Below are 13,238 nucleotides of genomic sequence, written 5' to 3'. Positions count from 1 at the left end.
ACCCATTAAACAAAACAAAAGATACTGAAAGTGCCAAAATATTGGCTGCGGCAACTTTACTGGTTTACATAATACCATATATAAATGTTTTATTTTAAATAATAAATTTACTATTCACTTTGATACAAAAAACAAAACAAAACACATTAACTGCCCAGCTATTAGAACATGAGCCACCGCACCAATTTCAATCCCGTATTGCAAGCCCAGGTTAAATGTATCAACACCCACATCTGAGAGGTGCACCCCTTCCTGCCTATACAGCCCTGGAATTCCACCTTCCCAATCTATGTGCCGATATGACAACCCACCTATCAAGGGCATGTATTTTTCCATTGCCTTGTTCACTCTCTTTCTCATCTTTTCCATCACCCATTGCTGGGGTGAGTCCAGCCAAGAAAGGCGTGGAACGATCTCCGAAAACACAATGGTAGTACCTGGGGAAACCAATGTGAAACGGTGGAGATCCTGTTTCATCCTGAACAGTAAGTCCAATGTTCTCATGTTCCCGAAGTCATTTCCCCCTAAGTGCACGACTAATATAAGGAGCAGGGGCCAAACCTGCAATAACCTGGATAAGTGGAAATACAACTGGTGCCACTGAAGACCTCTTACACCTTTCCAAAATACATTAAAGGATTCTGGATGCAAAGATAAATTAACAGAATAATTATGTTGAGCCGCTCTTTTTTGTGCCCAGTAAATGAAAGAATGTCCCAGAATCCATAGAATTCGATGTACATCTGAAACTTAAACAAACAGATTAGGTCTCACATAGACTATATAGCATTTTGACATCCACCTCCCCATTGTTTTAATGGCAGATTCTTCCCAACCTCTCCTGGCTGCCTCCGAAGCTGTGCCAATTGTGAAGGAATGGGAAGAGAACCTAATCTCATGCAGACCCATGTGGCTGAGGCATTTATGTAAAATTAAGTCAAACTGATATTTCGTTAATGGTTTTAAATTCAAATGAATGAGAAAAAACCCTGGCACCGGGGGTCTGACCCCAAAAAATTCCCGAACTACCAATAAAGGGCACACTGACTTATTAACCTGCTCCTGCAACCTAACCCAAGAACCTCTCCCGACGGGGTCAGTTTTGAAAGGCTATAACCAAATGTGAACTGCTGATTGTTCCACATATATGTTTTTGTAACGTATATATCCGAAATGCCCATTTTGGAACCCGGGACTAGCTCTGATATGCGAAATGACCCCAAAAATGCAAGGAAAAATGCAGGCTTAAAAAGCATTGCCATTCCAAAACCACCCAGAATTTCTAAAGAGATTGGCCTCCTGTCATCAGGCACCACTGTCAACCGTTTGTAACCTTTGACCACCTGTTTCACCAAGAAATTAAGCCCCATACACATGATTGGACTTTGTACAAACTTTCCCATGGACTTTTGTACAAAAGGACATTGGCCGTAAGTTTGTATTGCATGCACACTATCGGACTTTTTAGGCAACAAACACGAATGTAGTGACGTTTCAACATACTGATGACACTTCAAAAGAGAACGTTCAATTACTCCAGCGCCACTTTTGGTCAACTTCTGTATTGTTGTCTGAACTTTTGCATTGGTTCTGAGCATGCATGTTTGTACTTTGTACAAAAGTCCGATGGTTTTCTGTACCCAAGACCAGACTTTGTTCCATCAGACTTATGTTGTCAAAAAGTTTGTTCGCACAGCCAACAAAAGTTCGATGAAAACCAAAAAAGTATGTCCGATGGAGCGTACACACAGTCGAATGTTGCTCCAAAGCAGCTCATTTGCATGTTTGTCAAAAAGTCAGATTGTGTTTATGGACATACATGAAGGTAGGCCCCTAAACGGAATGAAATAAGAGAGACCAGCCAACGTCTTTACTAATTGACTGCAAGAGCAATGCCGAAGGAATTCATAAAAGCTAAAATGCTTCCTTCCGTCGGCCTGACATCATCCCAGCCCTTATTACTAGCCAAAGACAGCCAACTCCTCCAGGCAGCGGAATAGCTCGTCCAAGTCTTTGGAGCAATCAAACCTCTTATATCTTCCGATACCAGCTTCATATTATCTGCCACAGGCCTTCTGAGCACCGGATGCCCTGCTCGTCGGCATCCGGAAGTAACCGATGAAAAAAGGACAAGGCATCGGCAATAACGTTCAAACTACCCGGAGTGTATTTAGCTTTTAACCATACATTGTACTCAAGACATAAAAACACAATCTGTCTCAAAACCTTAATCATGAATAAGGAACTAGAGGAAAGGCAATTTATTGCAAACAGAACCCCTTTATTATCTGTCTCCACCAAAATTCTATTGGCAAAAAAGGGGCCGCAAAGTTCCACGGCAACCAGGATTGGAAACAATTCCAAAAGAACTACGTTCTTAGTGGCATTTTTTTATAACCCAATCATCACGCCAGGCCTCACAACACCAATGTGGTCTCCAAATCTCCGCAAACCCTTTGGAACCGGCAGCATCGGTAAATAAACGAAAATCAGGGGCAAATACAAAATCATTCTGAAAGAAGGACCGCCCATTATATTTCTCCAAAAACCTGGTCCATACCAACAAATCTTCCTTAAGGGGATTAGACAATCTGATGTGTGCAAATGGGGACTTGAGTCCCGATATAGAAAGATACAAACGGCGAGAAAAAATCCGGCCTGCCGGCATGATCCTGCACGCAAAGGCTAGATTTACAAGGAGAGCTTGCATGTCCATCAGTATCAACTTCTTCTTTTGTAAGAAATGTGCCAAAGTTCTTAATTTTGAAAGCTTGGCTTCAGGCAAACAGAATTCCATTCATGCGTGTATCTATGTAAATCCCCAGAAACTCAAGGGACGAGGTAGGCAAACATGTCTTGTCCTCCACCAATGGTGCCCCAAACTCTTGGGCAATAACGCTAAATGTCTGTAACAAATCCGAGCAAACATTCGAATCGGGCAGTCCCACAAATAAAAAGTCGTCCAAATAATGGATCACACTGTCTTTCCCTGACCGACAATTCAAAATAGGTACGTGACAAGGAACATCCCATAGGGAGACACTTGTCAAAGAAAAAACAATCCTCAAAATTGAAACTTAGGGTGCTAAACGCCGCAAAAGAGATAGGCAGGAGGTGGAAGGCTGATTTTATATCTGCTTTAGCCATTACAGCACCTATCCCAACCAGATTTTTACAATAGCGTCCTCGAATGTCACATAAGAAACAGAGCAGGAGGCTGTGTAAATTTCATTGTTCAATGAACTCCCCTTTGGGAAGGATGGGTGATGTATAAGGTGGAAAGTATTGGGTTCCCGCTTAGGTACCACCCTAACAGAGAGATGCAAAAATCCTGAAAAGGTGGATTCTTAAACGGGCACTCCACGCGCCCCTCTGCAATCTCTTTAAACACCATCTCCCTAACTACCCGAGGAAAATTACTAACAGACTTCAGATTTCCTACTTCATAAACAGAGCAGTGCAGCGCTGAAACAAACCCCCCTATTAGTACTATATAAAGTGTCTCGAGATAAACAACAACATAAAAAGGAAAATGATACAAAGTGAAGGAACAGTCTATGATGGTACTGATCGACAATCCTTCATTCTTCTCAGTGGATAGAGAATGCATACTGATATCCTTAGTCACCAGAAAACAGGTGCTCCCACCACCAGACAGACAAACCGCTCACCTTAAAGAATTGACCCCGACAGAACAGATAGGTCAAATGGAGCATTCACCACTGACAGTGGTCATATACCAGGATTCAGGTGGATCAAAAAGCTGTGACTCAGCTCCTTGGATATCACAGCGTTGTCATCAATGATGGCTCAAACTCCCCATATGGACATTATAAAATAGAAAAATATATATAGGGCAGACCGTATAGATAAAAAAAAAAACAAATTTTATTACCAAAAGACAGGTACTCACATGCAGAGCACTACAACTAGTGCTGGATTATAAGCATGGATGAACAAAGTTCACTTAAACAATGCAGTAAGGTGGTTGCAGTGACATTCCAGGGTCCTCCCACATGCGTATCCTCCTAAACGGGACTTCATCAGCGGATAAAGAGGCCCTTGCAACCATTTTCAAATTTATAACCACCCACTAGTTATCCCCAGCTGAATGAATCATGATTAAAAGCCTGTAGCCAATGAGGAGACAGATATTCAAAACACTTTCCATCGTCCCCATTAAGTTAAAAATAATCAACATATATAATCATTCACATGATTTAAAACATATAAATCACACTTACTAATATCAAAAGTCAACAATTCAGCTTAAAATTCATCTTGCTCAAAGGTAATGTTGTAATGTTATACTTGTCAGTGTCAGCACATGTAGAAAAGCCAAACAAACAAACTCAAGCCACATGTTCCGGTCACATGATCGGAATACAGTCACATAAGTAAGGCAGAGCCAATCACAAGATAGAAGGAAGGAAACGCAAGTCACATCTTCCGGTCACATGATCGGAATACAGTCACATGAGTAAGGCAGAGCCAATCACAAGAGAGAAGGACTCAGTGTGTCACTTCCGCCCTTGCTGTATCCACGGCAACGCAGTAAACAGCACGGCCGAGCACAGCAATGGGCGGGCCTTTATAGCCACATGATAATCAAGTCATGTGACCGGGCCATCACGTGACCGGAAGTCTCACTCTCTCACTTCCGCCCCCACCGTGCTACCGACATCTCCATCCATAAAGCACAATGAGCGCAGACAGGGGCGGATGCACGCCCACGTGACACAGCTCAATATCTTGTCTAGAGAGACACCTCACTTCCGCCCACATCGTTGGCATTATCACTACCCTGACATAACAATAAAATATATAATCCCTACCTTCCTTGTATTGCCCACATCACCGAGGGCACCTAAATATTACTACAGATAAAGAGGAGAGGGCAGGGCATACACTGTCATCACCCTAAACGATAATCATTCTCCACTGCAGTAAAAGGTGCCCATACATTGTGCTATACAGCACCATCTAGCGGGAGAAAAGGAGATTAGATCAGATTTTCTACCACCTCGCATCCTTTACCTTCAAAAGGGGGCATCGGAAAACCTTCAAAACCTTTAATGAGAAAAAAAAACACCTTCACTCTGTTTGGGTACCTGTCGAACCATGGGTGCATGTTTTCCAGCCTCACTGGTGTGCAGGCTTTTTTGAAAAATATCTATAGGCACGTTATTATACCTAGCATTTGCATTCTTCTTAAAACACCTGACCACTGTATGTGCTCCTGCGTAAAAAGGCACATTCATGCCTATATTTACAGGTGGCGTTCCAGCTGCATTGGCTCTCATTAAACGTGAAACAACAGCCTCTTCTATATGCCGTCTGTGAAGGGTTAACCGAGCCTTGCTTTGGTGCTGCTAACTTCTGAAGCAAAATCAAATTCAGCCACAGCCCCACATTCTTCATGCCCCATCTGAGCGTCTGTCTGAAAGACTCATCATACCCGTACCACCCGAGGCCACCAAAATGTTTGTACGCCTCCAATATATGATCTAAATGCTGGAACCACACAACTCCGGGTGTCGCTCCGCCAGCATGCCAGCATACAGTGCCTTGCGAAAGTATTCGGCCCCCTTGAACTTTTCAACCTTTTGCCACATTTTAGGCTTCAAACATAAAGATATAAAAAAAATTTTTTTTGTGAAGAATCACCAACAAGTGGGACACAATTGTGAAGTGGAACGAAATCTATTGGATATTTTAAACTTTTTTAGCAAATAAAAAACTGAAAAGTGGTGCGTGCAAAATTATTCGGCCCCTTTACTTTCAGTGCAGCAAACTCACTCCAGAAGTTCAGCGAGGATCTCTGAATGATCCAATGTTGTCCTAAATGACTGATGGTGATAAATAGAATCCACCTGTGTGTAATCAAGTCTCTGTATAAATGCACCTGCTCTGTGATAGTCTCAGGGTTCTGTTAAAAGCGCAGAGAGCATCAGGAAGACCAAGGAACACACCAGGCAGGTCCGTAATACTGTTGTGGAGAAGTTTAAAGCTGGATTTGGATACAAAAAGATTTCCCAAGCTTTAAACATCCCAAGGAGCACTGTGCAAGCGATCATTTTGAAATGGAAGGAGTATCAGATCACTGCAAATCTACCAAGACCTGGCCGTCCCTCTAAACTTTCAGCTCAGACAAGGAGAAGACTGATCAGAGATGCAGCCAAGAGGCCCATGATCACTCTGGATGAACTGCAGAGAACTACAGCTGAGGTGGGAGAGTCTGTCCATAGGACAACAATCAGTCGTACACTGCACAAATCTGGCCTTTATGGAAGAGTGGCAAGAAGAAAGCCATTTCTCAAAGATATCCATAAAAAGTCTTCTCTAAAGTTTGCCACAAGCCACCTGGGAGACATACCAAACATGTGGAAGAAGGTGCTCTGGTCAGATGAAACCAAAATCGAACTTTTTGCCAACAATGCAAAACGATATGTTTGGCATAAAAGCAACACAGCTCATCACTCTCAACACACCATCCCCACTGTCAAACATGGTGGTGGCAGCATCATGGTTTGGGCCTGCTTTTCTTCAGCAGGGACAGGGAAGATAGTTAAAATTGAGGGGAAGATGGATGCAGCCAAATACAGGACCATTCTGGATGAAAACCTGTTGGAGTCTGCAAAAGACCTGAAACTGGGACGGAGATTTATCTTCCAACAAGACAATGATCCCAAACATACAGCAAAATCTACAAAGGAATGGTTCACAAATAAACGTATCAAGGTGTTAGAATGGCCAAGTCAAAGTCCAGACCTGAATCCAATCGAGAATCTGTGGAAAGAGCTGAAAACTGCTGTTCACAAACGCTCTCCATCCAACCTCACTGAGCTCGAGCTGTTTTGCAAGGAAGAATGGGCAAGAATTTCAGTCTCTCCATGTGCAAAACTGATAGAGACATACCCCAAGCGACTTGCAGCTGTAATCGCAGCAAAAGGTGGCTCTACAAAGTATTAACGCAAGGGGGCCGAATAATTTTGCACGCCCCACTTTTCATTTTTTTATTAGTTAAAAAAGTTTCAAAAATCCAATAGATTTCGTTCCACTTCACAATTGTGTCCCACTTGTTGGTGATTCTTCACAAAAAATAACATTTTTATATCTTTATGTTTGAAGTCTGAAATGTGGCAAAAGGTTGAAAAGTTCAAGGGGGCCGAATACTTTCGCAAGGCACTGTATATATATATATATATATATATATATATACACACACACAACATTCCAGTGTGGTTGTACGGTCTGATTAGTACAGATCAGGCTGGGGTTCTCAGTCACACTGGGCCCCTAATAGACATAAGGTAACTTAGACATAGGAGGTGCATGGGGAGCTGAAGCAAGGGTTTCCCAACCTATCCTAGGGATTCTGGGTTCCATGGTCCCCCTGCCCAAAGTGACTCCCATCACAGTCCCCCTTACATCAACTGCCTCATTAGAGTTCGTCTTACATCAATTGTCTCATTAGAGTGCCCCTTTACATCAACTGTCTCATTATAGCCCCCTTACATCAACTGTCTCATTAGAGCTGCCCCTTACATCAACTGTCTCATTAGAGTCCTCCCTTTTAGCAGCTGTCTCATTAGTGTACCCCTTACATCAACTGTCATTAGAGTCCTCCCTTTTAGCAACTGTCATTAGAGTGCCCTTACATAATTGTCTCTCATTAGTGTCCCCCCTTACATCAACTGTCTCATTAGAGTTCCCCCTGACATCAACTGTCTCATTAGAGTCCTCTTACATCAACTGCCTTTTTCGAGCCCCCTTACATCAACTGCTTCATTAGTGTCCCCCCTTACAATAACTGCCTCATTAGAGTTCACCTTACATCAACTAACTCATTAGAGTCCCCCTTACATCAACTGTCTCATTAGAGTCCCCCTTACATCAACTGTCTCATTAGAGTCCCCCTTACATCAACTCTCATTAGAGTCCTCCCTTACAGCAATTGTCTCATTAGGGTTCCCCCTTACATCAACTGTCTCAGATCGTTCAACCTCAATCATTCAATCGCTATCCTGTGCTTCATATAAAGTCCCAACTCTCTTGCTCCCCCTGTCTCATTAGAGTGCTCCCTTACATCAACTGTCTCATTAGACAAATACTACTTTTCTTTTTAACCACTAGAGATCTGTGCTATAGCTGAATGACGGCTACAGCGTGGACCTGCTTTGCCGGGATGACGTCTATTGACGTCGTACCGTGCACGAGCGGCCTGTGCGCTCCCTGAGGGGCGCGCGCAGCGCGCTCTGTGATCGGCGAGTCTATTAAACTCGCCTGATCACGGATCAGAGCAAGGGGTCGATCCCGACCCCTTACCACGTGATCAGCTGTCAGCCAATGACAGCTGATCATGTGACAAAATAGAACCGGTAATCGGCTATTTTTCCTCCTCGCACTGACAGCACGAGGAGAGAAAAAAAAAAAGCTGATTACTGGCGGCCGTGATTGGGACATCAGTCCCGATCATGGCCAGCTTATCAGTGCCCACCTGCCAGTACCACTCAGATATTAAAAAGTGCCACCCAGCAGTGCCACCCAGCAGTGCCACCCATCAGTGCCCATAGTGCCATACATCAGTGCCATACATCAGTGCCCACAATCTGCCTCAACAACATTGCTGCACCTCAGTGCCACATATCCGTGCCCATCAGTGCCGCCCATCAGTGCCCAGCAGTGCCACCTATCAGAGCCACCTATCAGTGCCCATCAGTCCCATCTATCAGTGGTACCTATCAGTGCCCCTTAGTGCCACCCATCCGTGCCACCTATCAGTGCCATCTTATCTGTGCCCATCAGTGCCGCCTTATCTGTGCCCATCAGTACTGCCTTATCTGTGCCTATCGGTGCCACCTTATCTGTGCCTATTAGTGTCGCCTTAACTGTGCCTATCAGTGCCCACCAGTGCAGCCTATCAGTGCCGGCTATCAGTGCCCACCAGTGCCGCCTCATCAGCGCATTTCAATGAAGGAGAAAAATTACCTGTTTGCAAAATTTTATAACAAACTATTAAACATGATTTTTTATCTTTTTTTATTTTGCATCTTTTTTTGTTTGTTTAGCAAAAAATAAAACTCCCAGCTGTAATTAAATACCACCAAAAGAAAGCTCTATTTGTGGGAAAAAATTATAAAAATGTCATTTGGTGTTGTATGACCACGCAATTGTCATTCAAAGTGCATCAGTGCTGAAAGCTGAAAATTGGTCTGGGCAGGAGGGGGGTTTAAGTGCCCAGTAAGCAAGTGGTTAACTTGATTAAAATTGTCACAAAGTAACATTAGATCGATTTATATGCACAGCATCTGAGCTCCGGTGTGGAGAAGAACTCTGGTGTTGAGAATTGGACATTTTCCGACACCTCTTCTCTGCTCTGCTGTGGTGTGATTGGGGCCTATCGGACACACTTCTATTCTTCATCCCCTTTGCGTAGAACAGCGTTTATCAGATGCAGGATAAGGCTCAGTTCACATCTATTCTTTTTTGATGCTTTTTGCAGAAACGCACTACAGTTCATTTAAGGGCCCATTCACTAGTGATGGACGAACTTCCGACGGGACGTTTCGCGAACGCGGCCGATAGTTCACGAACCGGAACGTTCGCGGCGGGCCCCATTGACTTCAATGGGAGGCGAACTTCGCAAACCTACAGGTCAAATTTGCAGCCACAAAATAATTAATAGCTGTGCAAACATAGTCCCACCACATGGTCAATGACATAACACATGTATGAGGTGAATCTGGGATCGACAACTACAAGCATTCTTTTTTTATATGGGAAATTGTTGTGACAATTCAGGACTGTGGAGCGCATGAAGGCAATGGAGGAGAAGGAAGGTCAGGGACCAGGGTAGGCAAAGAAGAGGGTGCAGGAGATGATCACCAGCAGCGTGACATACAGCAATGACACCTGCACCGTGATAGAGTCATCTGACACCAGCACCGTGATAGAGAGCACTGACATCGGCAGCGTGACATAAAGCACTAACACCTGCACCGTGATATACAGCACTGACAGCAGCACCGTGATAGAGAGCACTGACATCAGCAGCGTGACATACAGCAATGACACCTGCACTGTGATAGAGTCATCTGACAACAGCACCATGATAGAGAGCACTGACATCAGCAGCGTGACATAAAGCACTAACACCAGCACCGTGAAATGCAGCACTGACAGCAGCACTGTGATAGAGAGCACTGACATCAGCAGCGTGACATACAGCAATGACACCTGGACCGTGATAGTCATCTGACAACAACACCGTGATAGACAGCACTGACATCAGCAGCGTGACATAAAGCACTAACACCAGCACCGTGATATACAGCACTGACATCAGCACCGTGATAAAGAGTACTGACATCAGCACCGTGATATACAGCACTGACACCTGCATCGTAAGCAGCCCCAGGAGGAAGTCAGCATAGCACAGGGATGGTGGGAGCCCCTCATAATGAGCATAGCACAGGGATGGTGGGAGCCCCTCATAATGAGCATAGCACAGGGATGGTGGGAGCCCCTCATAATGAGCATAGCACAGGGATGGTGGGAGCCCCTCATAATAAGCAGCCCAGGAGGATGTCAGCATAGCACAGGGATGGTGGGAGCCCCTCATATTAAGCAGCCCCAGTAGAAATATGACACCGCTCAACCTCTTCAAAGAGGAGGGTACGGGCATATAGTACGGTGTGCTTTTTTTGGACAAGGAAGTGAGCCAAATGAAGAAAGAAGGTCTCTGTGCTCGATTAAAAAAAATTGTTTATAGACATATACATGGTCTACTGGTCACATGTGTTGAATTCCTCCGAGATCCATGCCTCATTCATTTTTAGAAATGTGAGGTAGTTAACACTGTCGTGAGCTAGGCGAGTACGCTTATCGGTCACGATCCCCCCTGCTGTGCTGAACGTCCTTTCGGACAGGACACTGGATGAGGGGCAAGCCAACAGTTCGATTGCAAATTGGGCAAGCTCTGGCCAGAGGTCAAGCCTGCCCACCCAGTAGTCCAGGTGTTCATCACTCCTTAGAGCGTCAACATTGGCCGTTACCCCGATGTAGTCGGACCCCTGACGGTCTAGGCGTTCCCTGATGCTGGATCCGGATGACACCTGTCGATGGGTCGGCTGAAAGAATGACCTCATATCCGAAGTCACCAACACATCTTCAAACTGGCCTCTTCTTGCAGGCGCTGTTGGATTGGTACCCGCAACTCCTTCTCTGGGAGTGGGAATTGCTCCTCTGCCAGCGCACGCAAAAACAGAATGCAGCATTTCTCGAAGCAAGGCCTGGAAGTGCTCCATTCTGCCAGCCCTCTGTGACGGCGGTAACATTTCCGCCATTTTGTGTTTGTACCGGGGGTCTAAGTACGTTGCCACCCAGTACTGCTCCTTGACCCTTATGCTTTTTATACGGGGGTCCCTATTAAAACACTGGAGCATGAAGGCCCCCATTTGCACTAAAGTGGAAGCGGTGTGGTGGCCTGGCTCCTGCTCATCATCCAGGATAATGTCGTCCTCTTCATTCTCCTCTCCCCATCCACGCACAACAGGGATCCCAGAAAGGTTTAAAGCATGCTCTTCTTGCTCCTCCTCATCCGCCCCGGCACCATCCTCCTCTGACTCCTCTTCAGACTCCTGTTGTTGACTTGTCTCAGATAGAGTAGCCCCCCCCCCTGGGAATTCATCCAGCATTGCGACTTCCTCATCTTCCCGCTCCTGCTCCTCCACAGCTTGATCAATGACACGACGCAATGCACGCTCCATAAAGAAGGCATAAGGTACCATGTCACTGATGGCGCCATGGCTGCGACTGACCAGTTTGGTGATCTCCTCAAATGGGCGCAGAATTCTGCATGCGTCGCGCATGAGCAGCCACTGGCGCGGTGAAAAAAACCCCAGCTCCCCAGAACCGGTTCTGCCGCAGAGTTCATACAGGTAGACGTTACCTGCACGTTTCTGCTGGAGCAGCCTATCAAGCATATAGAAGGTTGAGTTCCATCGCGTCGGGCAATCGCAAATAAGACGCTTGACCGGCAGATTGTGTCGCCTGCTGAATGTCAGCAAGGCGAGCCATGGCCGTGTAAGATCTTCTGAAATGGGCCGAGATTTTCCTTGCCTGCCCAAGATGTCCTGGACCCCAGGGTATTTGACAAGGAATCGCTGCACGACCAAGTTTAAGACGTGTGCCATGCATGGCACGTGCGTGATTTTGCCCTGTTTCAATGCGCTAAGCAGTATGGCACCGTTGTCACACACCACTTTACCAACTGTCAAATTGAGCGGTGTTAGCCACTGATCTGCCTGTGAACGCAAAGCTGAAAGGAGTGCCGGGCCAGTGTGGCTCTTGGCTTCCAGGCACAACAGACGCAGCACGGCATGGCAACGTCTCACCTGGCATGTCGAATAGGTTCTGGGGAGCTTGGGCGGCGCAGCGGAAGAGACGCTAGCAGCGGAAAAGGAGGAGTCAGCCGGGGAGGAGAGGGAGGAGGATGGAGTAGGAGGAGGAGAAGAAGAGCCAGGCCTGCATGCAATCCGTGGCGGTAAAACCAAATCTACACGGGTGCCACGGGTTACATGCTTGACGGCCGTCAGAAGGTTCACCCAGTGGGCAGTAAAAGTGATATACCTTCCCTGCCCGTGTTTGCAAGTCCACGTGTCTGTGGTCAGATGTATCTTGGCACTGACACTGTGTGCCAGAGATACATTCACTTGCCGCTGAACATGGCCATATAGCTCTGGGATGCCCTTCTGTGATAAATACTTCCTTCCTGGGACCTTCCATTGTGGTGTTCCAATGGCCACAAATTTGCGAAAGGCCTCCAAATCTACCAGTTTATATGGCAGTAGTTGGCGGGCTATCAGTTCTGACAAGCCAGCCGTCAACCGTTGGTCAACCTCGAACATTAGGCCCACGGAAGCCTGCCTTTTTTCAGAAAAACGTGAGCTTGGCGTGATGGAAGGTGGAGTGGAGGACAATTGTGAGAGAGGAGAAGGAGAAGTAGAAGACAAGGCTGGACGGTGAGAGCCTGCAGTGTGGCTTTGTGTGTTCCGTTGCTCCCACTCGACTCGGTGATGGCTGCTCATGTGCCTTCTTAAGGCGGTCGTCCCTAGGTGAGTGTTGGGCTTACCGCGACTAATGTGTTGACTGCAAAGATTGCATATGGCAACGCTATTGTCAGCAGCGGACACGTTAAAAAAAGCCCACACTGCGGAGCCATGTGCCGGTGTCCT

This window comes from Lithobates pipiens, unplaced genomic scaffold, assembly GCF_037356315.1.
Source record: "Lithobates pipiens isolate NorthernLeopardFrog02 unplaced genomic scaffold, aLitPip1_a1.2 Scaffold_1, whole genome shotgun sequence".
Classification (NCBI taxonomy): Eukaryota; Metazoa; Chordata; class Amphibia; order Anura; family Ranidae; genus Lithobates; species Lithobates pipiens.
This window is presented reverse-complemented; position numbering follows the sequence as displayed.